General features: G+C 41.3%; 1 protein-coding gene across 2 annotated transcripts in view; it reads right to left on the reverse strand.

The window, feature by feature from the left end:
* The window catches only part of kat6a (K(lysine) acetyltransferase 6A), a 114,183-nt gene that overhangs the window by 57,433 nt on the left and 40,915 nt on the right, over positions 1–15,835 (reverse strand). The window lies entirely within an intron of this gene.

The following is a 15,835-nucleotide window of genomic DNA, read 5'->3' on the forward strand; positions in this document are numbered from 1 at the left end:
GCAGGTGGGTAAAGTGTCTTGCCCAAAGACACAACGGCAGTAACTCGGATGGCGGAAGCGGGGATCGAACCTGCAACCCTCAAGTTGCTGGCACGGCCGCTGAACCAACCGAGCTATACCGCCCCAATTTGAAAATGATTCCATAAAAAGTACTACTTATATCTGGTCTAAAAATAACATTTTACAAATCCGAATTTTGTTCCGCCTGATTGTAGCTGAGATAGGCTCCGGCACACCCCGCGACCCCAAAAGGGACAAGCGGTAGAAAAATGGTAGGATGGAAGATGCAGTATGATTTCAAACTACTAGTTTTGATCCATCCATCCATCAATTTTCTACCGCTTATTCAATTTTTAGGGTGCGGGGGGCGCTGGCGCCTATCTCAGCTACAATCGGGCGGAAGGCGGGGTACACCCTGGACCAGGGGTGCCCATTACGTCGATCGCGAGCTACCAGTTGACCGCGGGGGGTGTGTCAGTCGATCTCCAGCCAGGCTTTAAAAAAAAAAATAGACCTAAAAATTAGTGATCATCAATCTTCACCAAGACGTCACTTAAATGACATTCACGGTACCGGAGGGTCTTGTGAGATGACGCTGGCTGCTGCAAGATCATTATTATTAAAATATGACCGAGAGGAAGGCGAGAAACACTTTTTATTTCAACAGACTCTCGCGCCGTACCTTCCGTCAAAACTCTAAAGGCCGACTGCACATTTCCTATCTTCACAATAAAAGCCCTGCTTCATGCTGCCTGCGCTAACTAAATACAGAGTCTCGGAAAACTGGCGTGCACAAGCGATCCCTCAGAAAGCTGGCGTGCACATCACTTGTGCACGCCAGCTTTCCGAGACTCTTATTTTGTTAGCGCAGGCAGCATGAAGCAGGGCTTTTATTGTGAAGATAGGAAATGTGCAGTCGGCCTTTAGAGTTTTGACGGAAGGGAGGGCGCGAAAGTCTGTTGAAATAAAAAGTGTTTCTCGCTTTCCTCTCTGTCATTTTTTCATAATAATGAACTGGCAGCAGCCAGCGTCATCTCACAAGACCCTCGGGTGCCGTGAATGTCAATCAAGCAAGCTACGGAATTTGCCGCCAATGTTTTTCTTGTAAAGTGTATGGAAGCTGGATGAATTAGATGCCAAAAACCAACCACTTTCATGTGGTATTGTACAGAAAGGACAACTTTTTTTCTCCTTCATTTGAAAATGTGGGCGTTATCATCATTACTGTCTGATTCCAATCAATGCAAGTCATCAGAATCAGGTAATACACCAACTTATATTCTTGTCTTCGTGAAAGAAAGACATCTATATGTGTTACACATGTTTGTATTATCATTAAACACATTTAACTTGTTTACAAAAATGTCTCTTTCATAAATAAATAAATATAAATGATATATATAAATGAGGTAGATCCCCTCGTGTTGGTCAATTGAAAAGTAGCTCGCCTACAGAAAAAGTGTGGGCACCCCTGCCCTGGACAATAAAAGACAAACCTTTTTTGAATTATCTTAGTCATTTGTATCCAATATTTTTCTTTTAAAAGTAGTGAAAAAATTTGGATGGTCGGAAATCGAATTGTTTGTGAAAAAAGTTTTTATTTTTAGGCTATATTCCCCCAGGCCTATTTGAAGCCAGCGAAGCCAAACATCACTTTGTGAAATCTTCACATTGTCAAAAGTTAAATTGTTAGTTAACTTTTCTGAGAAACTGCATTTTCCAAACTGATATGAACGTATAATAATAAATAATAATGGATTAGATTTTAGAATAATAATAATGGATTAGATTTTATATTGCGCTTTTCTATTATTAGATACTCGAAGCGCTTCTCAAAGAGAAGTGGGAACCCATCATTCATTCACACCTGGTGGTGGTAAGCTACATTTGCAGCCACGGCTGCCCTGGTGTAGACTGACGGAAGCGTGGCAGCCAGTTTGGACCTACGGCCCCTCTGTCCGCCAACTATCATTCATTCGTCATTCATTCACCGATGTGAGCGGCACTACTGCACAAAGACACAACGGCAGTGATTCGGATGTCAAGAGGCGGGGAAAGAACCTGCAACCCTCAGGTTTGTGGCATGGTCGCTCTACCCACTACACCAGTGGTTCTTCAATCAATCAATCAATGTTTACTTATATAGCCCTAAATCACTAGTGTCTCAAAGGGCTGCACAAACCACAACACGAACCACTACGACATCCTCGGTAGGCCCACATAAGGGCAAGGAAAACTCACCCCAGTGGGACGTCGGTGACAATGATGACTATGAGAACCTTGGAGAGGACGAAAGGGGGTACGAGTACACCTGGGGGTACTTGAAGGTATGCCAAGGGGTATGTGAGATTTTTTTTTAATATTCTAAGAATAGCAATAATTCAATAATCCTTTATCAATATATTTATTTTTTAATACTTCAACAAAATATGAATGTAAGTTCATAAACTGTGAAAAAAAACTGCAATATTCAGTGTTGACAGCTAGATTTTTTGTGGACATGTTCCATAAATATTGATGTTAAAGATTTATTTTTTGGTGAAGAAATGTTTAGAATTAAGTTCATGAATCCAGATTGATCTCTATTACAATCCCCAAAGAGGGCACTTTAAGTTGATGATTACTTCCATGTGTATAAATCTTTATTTATAATTGAATCACTTGTTTATTTTGCAACAAGTTTTTAGTTATTTTTGTATCTTTTTTTCCCAAATAGTTCAAGAAAGACCACTATGAATGAGCAATATTTTGCACTCTTCTACAATTTAATAAATCAGAAACTGATGACATAGTGCTGTATTTTACTTCTTTATCTCTTTTTTTTTCAAACAAAAATGCTTTGCTCCGATTGTGAAGTGAAGTGAATTATATTTATATAGCGCTTTTCTCAAGTGACTCAAAGCGCTATACATAGTGAAACCCAATATCTAAGTTACATTTAAACCAGTGTGGGTGGCACTGGGAGCAGGTGGGTAAAGTGTCTTGCCCAAGGACACAACGGCAGTGACTAGGATGGCACAAGCGGGAATCGAAACTGCAACCCTCAAGTTGCTGGCACGGCCACTCTACCAACCGAGCTATAGTTTGGTGGGAACTTGTATATTTGTCTGGCACATCAACTGTTGCAGCATCTAACAGCATTGGGGGGTACTTGAATTAAAACAATTTTCACAGGGGGTAATCACTGAAAAAAGGTTGAGAACCACTGCACTACGCCATACCGCTCCTACATATCCAGTATGGAAGACACTGCTTCTCACAAAGTAAAAATTGAAAGACACTAAAGTGAACATTATTGTTTTACACTGGATGTTTACATTGTCACTTTAAAGACAAGCCTGTAAGTTTTTTTCATTATATATTTGCTTGAAACGGTGGACATACCTGCACAATTATTTGCACTTAAAAATGTATGTTTGGAGTTATAAATATGGTTAGAACATTTTAGCATTATGTTTGTGTTCAACATCCCTGCCACTTCATTTTACAAACTAACATTTTTAAGACTTTTTATTATTATTACGGTATTATTACTGTTGCTTTAATACCGTAATAATATCGTACCGTGAGACTTGATACCGCTACATCCCTAATATTGACTAATCCATATACCGTATTTTTCGGACAATAAGTTGCAGTTTTTCATAGTTTGGCCGGGGGTGCGACATATACTCCGGAGCGACTTATGTGTGAAATTATTAACACATTACCGTAAAATCCATCCATCCATCCATTTTCTACCGCTTATTCCCTTTTGGGGTCGCGGGGGGCGCTGGCGCCTATCTCAGCTACAATCGGGCGGAAGGCGGGGTACACCCTGGACAAGTCGCCACCTCATCGCAGGGCCAACACAGATAGACAGACAACATTCACACTCACATTCACACACTAGGGCCAATTTAGTGTTGCCAATCAACCTATCCCCAGGTGCATGTCTTTGGAAGAGGGAGGAAGCCGGAGTACCCGGAGGGAACCCACGCATTCACGGGGAGAACATGCAAACTCCACACAGAAAGATCCCGAGCCTGGATTTGAACCCAGGACTGCAGGAACTTCGTATTGTGAAGCAGACGCACTAACCCCTCTGCCACCGTGAAGCCTTACCGTAAAAAAGGAAAAAAAAAAAACGTAAAATATCAAATAATATTATTTATTTCATTCGCGGAAGAGACGAAGAAAATGTCAGCAATCGTCACACACACGTCAACCAATAAGTATTTGGCGGGGGAGGGTCATGGCAGAAGTGCATTGTGGGTCATGGAATGCTAACTGCTATATGCTACTGCCGTAGTTATTAAAATGGATCATTTCATTGTTGGCGGTAACTTATAAAAACTGAGAAGGGCTGAACAAAAATTGGACCGAAAAGGAAATCATGTACTGCAGATTACAAGCTGGACGTAGTGAAATATGCAGCAGAAAACGACAAGAGGAAGCGGCGCATACCTTTGGAGCTGACAGAGTTGTTTAGAAGCGACATCGAGAAAAAAGATTTCATTGGACTTAGCGATTAGGAGTTACAGATTGTTTGGTAAAGGTATAGCATGTTCTATATGTTATAGTTATGTGAATGACTCTTACCATAATATGTTAGGTTAACATAGCAGGCACCTTCTCCGTTGGTTATTTATGCCTCATATAACGTACACTTATTCAGCCTGTTGTCAATGTTCTCTATTCTTTATTTATTTTAAATTGCCTTTCAAATGTCTATTCTTGGTGTTGGGTTACATCAAATAAATTTCCCCCAAAAATGCGACTTACACTCCAGTGCGACGTATGTTTTTTTCCTTCTTTATTACGCATTTTCGGCCGGTGCAAAGTATACTCCGGAGTAGAGATGCGCGGATAGGCAATTATATCATCCGCAACCGCGTCACCAAAGTCGTCATCCACCCGAACCAACATTTTAAGTGATCCGCATCCGCCCGCCACCCACCCGCTTTAATACATCAGAGGTCGGCCACCTTTAACACTCACAAAGCTATTTAAACCCGTTTCACAGAGTAATGAAGACAATTGAAGCCGCTAACGTACTTGCGAACATCCAATTGGCGTTCATCCTGTGAAGCCATTGCCTTTGACACCTTCAACAACATGTACAAACTGATTGTTAGTCCGGCAACATATTGTGTGCAGCTTCCGCAATCACACGTACAGGATTGAAAGGCATACTGGGTGATACAGAGTACACTGATGGTTGTGATATAAACAACTTTTAACACTTACTAATATGCGCCACGCTGTGAAGCCACACCCAACAAGATTGACAAACACATTTCGGGAGAACATCCTCACAGTAACACAACATAAACGCAACACAACAAATACCCAGAATCCTTTGTATCCCTGACTCTTCCTGAATATATTTTACACCCCCGCCCACCTTATAGTCAGAAAGTACAAAGGATACAAAGGATTCTGGGTATTTGTTGTGTTGCGTTTATGTTGTGTTACTGTGAGGATGTTCTCCCGAAATGTGTTTGTCAATCTTGTTTGGTGTGGCTTCACAGCGTGGCGCATATTACTAAGAGTGTTAAAATTGTTTATATCACAACCATTAGTGTACCTTGTGTCACTCAGTATGCCTTGCAGTCGTGTGCGTGTTGCCGCGGAAGCCACACACAACATGATGCTGGACTGACAAGCAGATCGTACATGTTGTAGAAGGCGACCAAGTCAATGGCTTCATAGCACGCCCTAATACTTATTATCTGGGTGACTGCCGGCAGTCATTCTAGAGAATATTAGCGTCTCCTATTGTCTTCTTTGCTTTGTGACACGGGTTTCAAATGTCTCTTTGAATGGCAAAGGATACCGATCCCAGAACCATGTATATCAAATATTTCCGGATGGTTCAACCGCCACCCGCCCGAATCTAATTAAAATCTATTTTTTCGTCATGTCACCCGCCCGACCCGGAGTGAGTTATAATCCGAAAAATACGGTGGTCCATGCGCTTACATAGGTAAGACTGTGACTGCTTGCAGAACAGGAGTATATAACAGTACTAAAACATCACATTAAAAAGTTTTAGTTTGGTGGGAACTTGTATATTTGTCTGGCACATCAACTGTTGCAGCATCGAACAGCATTAGCTTTATCATGTATTCAACCCTTTTCTATGGTCTCTGGGGTGTATTGTTTAACTTTATCACAGTCTATCGCTTGGAAAAACAGCTGCATGCAAAATGTTCTCATATAATCAAAAAGGCACACCATAACAAAGTCTGGTCTGGCAACTGGGTATAAAACATTGGGAATTTTAAACAAGAAAAAAACATCTGGCTTTGACAAACACATTTTCGAAAGAGACAAGTGTACCATTTGATTCATAGGCACATTTCTAGAACACTAAAGCCAAAACTGACTTCAGGAAAGATGCAAGTGTGGTTAAGACCAAATGTGATCGTCCATGCGAGGATAACACTGCTAGAGTTATTGGGTTTTATGACCAAGCTGGGAGACGCTCTGGACACATCTACAGCTGTCCTTTCAGTGCTTCAATATGTGCTTTCCGGCAGATAGAGAAAATAAAGCATTAATAGCTCACATCCATGGAAAAACTTAGAGCATTTACTAACTCTAGTTTGAATCATAGAAATCTGTCATTAATATTGTGCACATCATCTGCCGCTTCTTTTCTTTCTCCTATGTCCCCCCCTCCCTTGTGGAGGGGGTCCGGTCCGATGACCATGGATGAAGTACTGACTGTCCAGAGTCGAGACCCAGGATGGACCGCTCGTCGGGACCCAGGATGGACCGCTCGCCTGTATCGGTTGGGGACATCTCTACGCTGCTGATCCGCTTGAGATGGTTTCCTGTGGACGGGACTCTCACTGCTGTCTTGGAGCCACTATGGATTGAACTTTCACAGTATCATGTTAGACCCGCTCGACATCCATTGCTTTCGGTCCCCTAGAGGGGGGGGGTTGCCCACATCTGAGGTCCTCTCCAAGGTTTCTCATAGTCAGCATTGTCACTGGCGTCCCACTGAATGTGAATTCTTCCGAGGATGTTGTAGTCGTAATGATTTGTGCAGTCCTTTGAGACATTTGTGATTTGGGGCTATATAAATAAACATTGATTGATTGATTGATCTCAGAAACTATACCTCAGTCTGGGTTATACATTGATCAGAGAGAGCAACGCTTAACAAGAAGTTTAAATAAAGTAATATCCATAATAACTGATCTACTGTACAGTCTTTCACCAATACCAAGCTCCAAAAAATTTTTTTAAAGAGGATTTCGTTTTTATCAGTGGTGTCTTCTGCCAAAAAACCCTGAAAACTTGCATAACAGCAACAAATTTTAACAAAGCGTTTAGCTGTCCGCTGTTTATTTAGTTAAACATTCACTCTGTAATGACATTCTGGTTTGTGGTTTTTCTATTGTTACCTTAGTGCAGCGTTTCTCAAAGTGTGGGGCGGGTCCCACTGGTGGGGATTAGACACATGACAGGTGGGGCGCGAGGAACGGGAGGAAATTTCACTTTAGATTTTTTTTAATTATATTCTTAGATTGTTTTTTTTGTTTTTTTACCATGCTTTCTTTTTCTATACACACTGTAAATCACTTTGTGATTTTGTCTGTGAAATCTGTTATGTAAATAAATGTGAATTACTTATTTTTCCTCCAGGCTTTAAATTTCTAGGTAGGAGCGAAAGTTTGACAGATATAGCAACAGTAACTAATGGGGGCGGGGCTAAGCGGAACAATATTTCACGTGGATGGGTAGCAGGTTAATGTGTGGACCACGATTACACAAAATGGATAAATTTGTGACTCGCACCTCAAAAGTCGTCAAATCGGAGCCAGCGCCTGCAGAGAAACAAAAATCTGACGGGCTTAATCAACCAAAAAGCCAACCAAAAACAAAATATGAAGGGTATCTTGCTCTTGGATTCACGGCAATGGTGGTGGGGGCAGAGGGGAGACCCCTATGTGTTCTGTGTCTAAAACCGCTGGCAGCAGACAGCATGAGACCCAACAAATTAAAGAGACGCCTCGAGACCACACACCCCAATCACGTCAATAAGCCACTTGATTTATTATAAAGAAAACTGGCAGAATAGTTATTGTATTTATTATTGAACTTGATGCAAGTTATACCACAGCTGCACAGTTTTTTTTTATTTATTATTGAACTTGATGTCCATCATCATCTTCCGCTTATCCGAGGTCGGGTCGCGGGGGAAACAGCCTAAGCAGGGAAACCCAGACTTCCCTCTCCCCAGCCACTTCGTCTAGCTCTTCCCGGGGGATCCCGAGGCGTTCCCAGGCCAGCCGGGAGACATAGTCTTCCCAACGTGCCCTGGGTCTTCCCCGTGGCCTCCTACCGGTTGGACGTGCCCTAAACACCTCCCTAGGGAGGCGCTCGGGTGGCATCCTGACCTCCGAACCACCTCATCTGGCTCCTCTCGATGTGAAGGAGCAGCGGCTTTACTTTGAGTCCCTCCCAGATGGCAGAGCTTCTCACCCTATCTCTAAGGGAGAGCCCCGCCACACGGCGGAGGAAACTCATTTCGGCCGCTTGTACCCGTGATCTTGTCCTTTTGGTCATGACCCAAAGCTCATGACCATAGGTGAGGATGGGAACGTAGATCGACCGGTAAATTGAGAGCTTTGCCTTCCGGCTCAGCTCCTTCTTCACCACAACGGATCGGTACAAAGTCCGCATTACTGAAGACGCATTACTAAAGACGACGCACCGGTCCGCCTGTCGATCTCACGAACTTGATGTCGTTTTATGTTATTGAGTTTGAATGTATACAACTTGAATGTTTCTTGACGTTCAATAAATATGAAAATGTTAAACTTGGCATTAGCGTTCTGTTAGGGCGATGGGGGCAGGTGGGGCTTGAAAACTCCCCCTTGTCCAAAGTGGGGGATGACAAAAAAAGTTTGAGAACCACTGCCTTAGTGCGATAAACAATGTTATCCAGCAGGCTGTCTCAATGTAGTTTGTAAATTAATTTGATGACAATGAATGGTCATCAAAAAAACCATTAAAAGCCATTCAACACTAAATCAATCAATGTTTACTTATAGAGCCCGAAATCTAATGCATGTTTTTGGTGGTGGGTTGAAGCTGGAGGGAACCCACGCAGTCACGGGGAGAACATGCAAACTCCACACAGAAAGACCCCGAGCCCTAGGACTATTGTATTGTGAGGCACATGCATTAAACCCTGTTCCACCGTGCTGCCCAAACATTTAAATGTTTTTCCGAATTAAAACATTTTCCACTTTAGTTTTTTTTTATACCATTTTACACATATTTTACCAACATAGCATATGTTATTTTGTGTCAGTGAATGAAAATATTTTAATTAAATGCACAAATAGATATTTATTGATACAATAATAATAAAAATTAAAGCTGCAAGCAGCGTTGGTCGGGTCCGCCTTTGGCTGCTGCCCCCGAGACCCACGGCCGGATAAGCGTTAGAAGACGCCTTGGAGCCACTATTTTGAGAATCTAATGCATTGTGAAAGTAATGCAGTTGTTGTATTGAAGTGAAAATATCAAACTTCCTGTTGATTTTTGCTAAAGTATGTTAATTATTAAAATGTAGGTCTAAGTGAGACCTACATAGTGTTTTTTGTTTCATGTCTCTCTGATATTCCTACCGGAAGTTACAAGCAGTTTTGTCTGTGTTTTCTTCCTAGAAGCAGTTTGTCCGTGTTGTATTCCTAGGGGGGCGGTAGAGCGCAATTTTGAGTTTTGAGGTTAGGTTTTTTCATCAAATCGCAATTTTTGCCAGACCTGATGTGTGTGTCAAGTTTGGTGAGTTTAGAAGCATTTTAAGAAGGTCAAATAACAGCTCAAAGAGGCAAGAATTACATTTTTTAGGAGACTTTGCACAGGGGTTCTTTGAAGGCGCGTAAAATCAAAACCTGAGAACTTATCAAAACTCTGTTCTATACTTTTAATCAGAAGGGTTCAATCTCTCTCCTGTGCGAGTTTGACGCCAAAACAACAAACGCACTCAGAGGAGGGAATGTTTGAAGAAAGGTGACCGTTTTTTACAAAACTTTTGTTTTGAAGGGGGGATTGCAAACTTCCTGTTGATTTTTGTTGGGGGTTGTCGATCTATGAAATGTAGGTCTAAGTGAGACCTACATAGAAGTTTTTGTTTCATGTCTCTTCGACATTCTTACCGGAAGATACACGCAGTTTTGTCTGTGTTTTCTTCCTAGGAGCAGTTTTTTCAGTGTTTTATTCAAAAATAGCGCTAGAGAGCAATTTTGAGTTTTGGGGTTTGTTTTTTTCATTAGATCGCAATATTCGCCAGTCCTTATGTGTGCGCCAAGTTTGGTGACTTTTGAAGCATTTTAAAGGGGTCAAATTACAGCGCAAAGAGGCAAAAATTGCATTTTTTGCGAAAATGTTATTTTGAAGGGTTTTTGCCAACTTCCTGTAGATTTTTGCTGAAAGAAGTGAGTGTATGAAAATTGGGTCTAAGTCAGACCTACATAGGAGTTTTTGTTTCATGTCGCTATGACATTCCTAACAGAAGTTACATGCAGTTTTGTCTGTAATTTTTTCCTAGGGGGCGCTAGAGCGCAATTTTCATTTTGGGGGATTGGTTGCTTAATAGGTTGGGAAGGTTTGCTATACCGACGTGTGTGTCAAATTTGGTGAGTTTTGAAGCATGTAAAGGGGGTCAAATTACAGCGCGTAGGTGCGGAATAATAATAAAACACAGCAGTTTCAATAGGGCCTTTGGCCCATGGCAAAAGACTCCTGTGGAGTCCTTTGCCATGGGCCTGCGGACCCTAATAATACTTTTACCCAGTATTTCAAATCAAAGCGTTATAAAGTTGAAAATAAAAAATTCTAAACGTACCCAACACTATATTTCCCTGACGTTTGTGTCAAACAAGATCGTCAAAGTCTGCGATGAAATCAAATACTTGGGGACGCTACATATCCGCTGACCAGTCAGATGATAAAGACGTCTGCAGGTAGTAATGGAAATAAACAAATATGCACAACCCCGCATGATTGCATGTGTGTTTTTCTATTTGCTCGGTGTCTGTCAAAACATTTTTTTAAAGCATATTGTATCTCATATATGCTGCCACATGTGCTGCTGTGCAACCTCATGTATAAATGGATATGTAGGCTAGCAGACTGTATAAATAGCATCTTCTACATTATGGCCAACACTGTACAAAGCTTGATTAGTCTGTAGAAACCCTGGAGCTTTAAGCCTTTATGGCAGGGGTCGGGAACCTTTTTTGGCAGAGAGAGCCAAGAAGCCAAATATTTTTAAAATGTATTCATGTAAGAGCCATATAATATTTTTTTCAACACTGAACACAACTCAACGCGTGCATTTTCAAGTAAGACCAACATTTCTAGAGTATAATAGGTCTCTTATTCTTTGGAATAACATTGTTATTCTGAAGCTAACTGTGGAGGGGGCGTGGCCTGAGGGCCTGCAGCGAAGCAGGGTGTTGCTAGGGCCGACCTCAAAATCAGCGACAGGTGCGTAGACGGCCCAGCTGGGCCTTGTTTTCTAATCACCTGTCACTCTGTTTATAAGCAGCAGCCAGGAGAGAGCGAGAACAAAATAGAAAAAGACAATTACTGGAAAGCAACTGAGAGACTTATTGAAAAAAAAAACTATATTGTAACCCTGGAACAGGCTTTCATGTCGGTGCTTGGTGGCCTGAAAACCCACAAGAGGGCAAGCCCCACACTAACCAATAATAAATAACTTCTTATCATTAACGCAACTTCTTGAACATAAAAATGCATGAGAATGTTTTATATTTTGAACGTTATTTTTAATGACAAGTGGAATTATTCATTATCTATCGTGCTGAGCAATGTCAGCTCAGATTTATCCGAGAGCCAGATGCGGTCATCAGACGAGCCACATCTGGCTCGCGAGCCATAGGTTCCCTACCCCTGCTTTATGGTATTGGATGAATGATTTGATTGACTTTTTAATTAGATCGTTTGTTTTTTATTTTCATTCTGTATTATTGATGATCTCACTGTCATTACAGCACTATGTGCCATGTATTTGTCCTGAAATAAAAATAAAAATCTGATGAGGATGATGGCGATGTAGCAACTAGGGTTGTATAGTATACCGGTACTAATAAAATAGCGGTACTAATGAATTAAAAAACTACTTTTTGTTTCATGCCATTAAGCGTGCCGTGGTGACAATTGCTAATAGGCAATGGCGGCGCATGACCCAAGTCCACACACACACACACACATGGCACTTACAAGCACAAATAGTGTGAACTAGGGGTGTAACGGTACGTGTATTTGTATTGAACCATTTCGGTACGGGGGTTTCGGTTCGGTGCGGAGGAATACCGAACGAGTTCAACACGTACATATGAAGTAGCCGCCTATCCTAAAGTCTTAACAAGCTGCTCCGCTCCGTTCTGCCTCTGTGTCTGTACGCAGCACCCTGCATTGTCCCGCCCACACAACCATCTGATTGGTTACATACAAAGCCAATCAGCAATGCGTATTCAGAGCGCATATCGTCAGGGCTTCAGTGTCGATGTCGAGCAGATAGGTGTTTAGCAGAGGAGCAACGCACTCTCCCCAAATTATATTCCAAGTCAACTACTTTCTAAACATCACTATGATGTTGACCTTCTAGAAACAAACTGCAGCTCAGCTCACTCGCAGTCCAGGCTTTGGGTGATGGCTAGTTAGCTTTTAGCGAAACGTTAACTCATTTTGCGGTGTGCGTGTGTTACGGACAGTGTTGATTGAGGTGTTGAAGCAGCAAAAAAGGACATTATATTAAATGAAGCGTTTCTGTCTCTGATAGTGTATAAAATGATTTAAGTGCATCATAAAGCCTACATAAACTCCATGGTGGTCAGGGATTAATTTTCAGCTATAGTTACATTAATCATTAATAATGTAGCAGCCTAGTTTTGAATGGCAGGGTCCCTGCTATCACATTTTGATAAAAATATAACATTTACATAATAAAATTCAACTACAGGCTTCCCCAATGCTGTAATAAATTAAGCGTGATGAGTTGACTTGAAACTGTTTAATGTTGCACTTTTTATGTGTAGAAGAAAAGTTGTGTAATTTTATTTCATCTAAGCAACAATTTGAGGGAGTTTAATGTGGATTAACGTGGGCAGAATTATTATAGTGTTCCCAATGTTAAAAGGATCAAACCATACCGAACCATGACTTCTAAACCGAGGTACGTACCGAACCGAAATTTTTGTGTACCGTTACACCCTTAGTGTGAACACAAAGAGGGAGAATGGACATATTTTTGGTTGTAAACTAACAATAAAGGTGAAGCTAAACACTGAAGCGTCGCTCTGCAAGTAGTGCTTGAAAACACCTATCAAGCAGCTAACGTCCTTCTACAGTGTTTGTAGTAGAGGTGGGCCACCTTATGATTCGATTACGATTCAGAAGCTACGGATCCATTAAAAATCGATTAATGATGCATCGTTAATGTATGTATATTAATGCAGTTTTGCATTTGTTTTCATTTGACCATTTGTAATGGACCAACTGTTAAATTAACTCCCATAACATTTATTAAATTCATAGATACTGTATGTGTGCTAAACTGGAACATAAAAGGAGCTGGCCGGGTCTCTCAGTGAGGTGGCTTGCAGCAGTCAGACACATTTTGTCTGCATTACTTTATTTACAATAAATCAATTATCGATTAGTGATGTTTACTGATCGATTCTAAAATCGTCTGTGTCCGAATTGCGATGCATCTAACAATTTATTATTTCCCCCACCTTTATTTTGTAGCTACTTTGAAATCACTAGTCCTCGCACCCGTGGCGATCAAAAACCTACGGATCTTACAATTATTATAACTGTAGGACGAGGATTAGGTAAACATGCTTCTCTATCACCTGAATGTAAACAAATGAGTGAATCTATCAGGGCCAGGCAACTTGAAGGTTTCAGGTTCGATCCCCGCTTCCGCCATTCTCGTCACTGCCGTTGTGTCCTTGGGCAAGACACTTTTCCCACCAGCTCCCAGTGCCACCCACACTGGTTTAAATGTACCTTACATATTGGGTTTAACTATATAAAGGGCTTTCAGTCACTAGAGAAAAAGCGCTATATAAATATAATTCATGATTATGATTGATTGCATTGATTGAACAATAACCAGTACAGGAGTCATATATAGTTGATGCTACGATGATTACATTAAAATTTGTATGGCCGCAATGTATTTTGTCTTTTTTAAATTGTTTATAAACTCGGGAAATGCGTCTCTGGACATGTGAGGACCTTAAAGTCCGGCAGGGTGCAGGTACTTAAAGGGGAACATAATCACCAAACCTATGTAAGCGTCAATATATACCTTGATGTTGCAGAAAAAAGACCATGTATTTTTTTTAACCGATTTCCGAACTCTAAATGGGTGAATTTTGGCAAATTAAACGCCTTTCTGTTTATCGGTCTTTTAGCGATGACGTCAGAACGTGACGTCACCGAGGTAACACACCCGCCATATTCATTTTCACATTACAAACACCGGGTCTCAGCTCTGTTATTTTCCGTTTTTTCGACTATTTTTTGGAACCTTGGAGACATCATGCCTCGTCGGTGTGTTGTCGGAGGGTGTAACAACACTAACAGGGAGGGATTCAAGTTGCACCACTGGCAGGAAATCTGCCGCCAAACCCCCATTGAATGTACCATAGTGTCTTCACATTTGAGCGGCGATGCTAAGACAGACATGGCACAGAGATGTATGGATAACCTGCAGATGCATTTGCAACGATTAAGTCAACAAAATCACAAAGGTGAGTTTTGTTGATGTTGTTGACTTATGTGCTAATCAGACATATTTGGTCACGGCATGACTGCCAGCTAATCGATGCTAACATGCTACGCTAATCGATGCTAACATGCGATTTACGCTAGCTGTATGTACATTTGAAACTAGATACCCAAATTTAATGCGAAACAAACACTTACCAATCGACGGATTTAAGTTGCTCCAGTGTCACAAGATGCGAAAGTCCTGATCGTTTGGTCCGCACATTTTACCGGCGATGCTAATAAGGCAGCCATGCTATGGGCCACTTCATTGGGTACACCCACGCTATGGCCGAATAGCATCAATAGCTATTCGCTCAATAGCTTCAATTTCTTCTTCAATTTCGTTTTCGCTATCTGCCTCCATACTCCGACCATCTGTTTCAACACACGCGTAATCTGTTGAATCGCTTAAGCCGCTGAAATCCGAGTCTGAATGCGAGCTAATGTCGCTATATCTTGCTGTGGTAACCGCCATGTTGTTTGTATTGGCAGCCCTGTATGACGTCACAGGGAAATGGATAGTTGTTTCGAAGATAGCAAAAATAAGGCACTTTAAAGCTTTATTTAGGGATATTCCGGGACCGGTAAAATTTTGAAAAAAACTTCAAAAAATACAACAAGCCACTGGGAACTGATTTTTATTGTTTTTAACCCTTTTGAAATTGTAATAATGTTCCCCTTTACAGTATTTCCTGTGTTTGTAAACAACAAAATAGTCTATTTACTTGGTATCTTCACTGTTGATATTTGTATTGATCCACCCACCTGTTTACATTCAAGAGCACTAGCTTGCATTAGAATGTCATCCTACAGTGTGTAGTGTAGCATGTTTAGCTGTCCCTTGTACTCTGGAGATGATACTTGTAAGAAAATGACTTTATTTGCCACCGTGGAGGTGAGGATTGTTGATGTAGAAGTGGCTTTGTTGCACTCTGGTGAGTATGTTAGTGTTGTCGCTGTCAAATGTGCAGGACACAACTACAAAGTGTCCTCAGTTTGCATCATCACGATATTACGA

The sequence above is a fragment of the Nerophis ophidion genome, linkage group LG07 (genome assembly GCF_033978795.1).
Source record: "Nerophis ophidion isolate RoL-2023_Sa linkage group LG07, RoL_Noph_v1.0, whole genome shotgun sequence".
Lineage (NCBI taxonomy): Eukaryota > Metazoa > Chordata > Actinopteri > Syngnathiformes > Syngnathidae > Nerophis > Nerophis ophidion.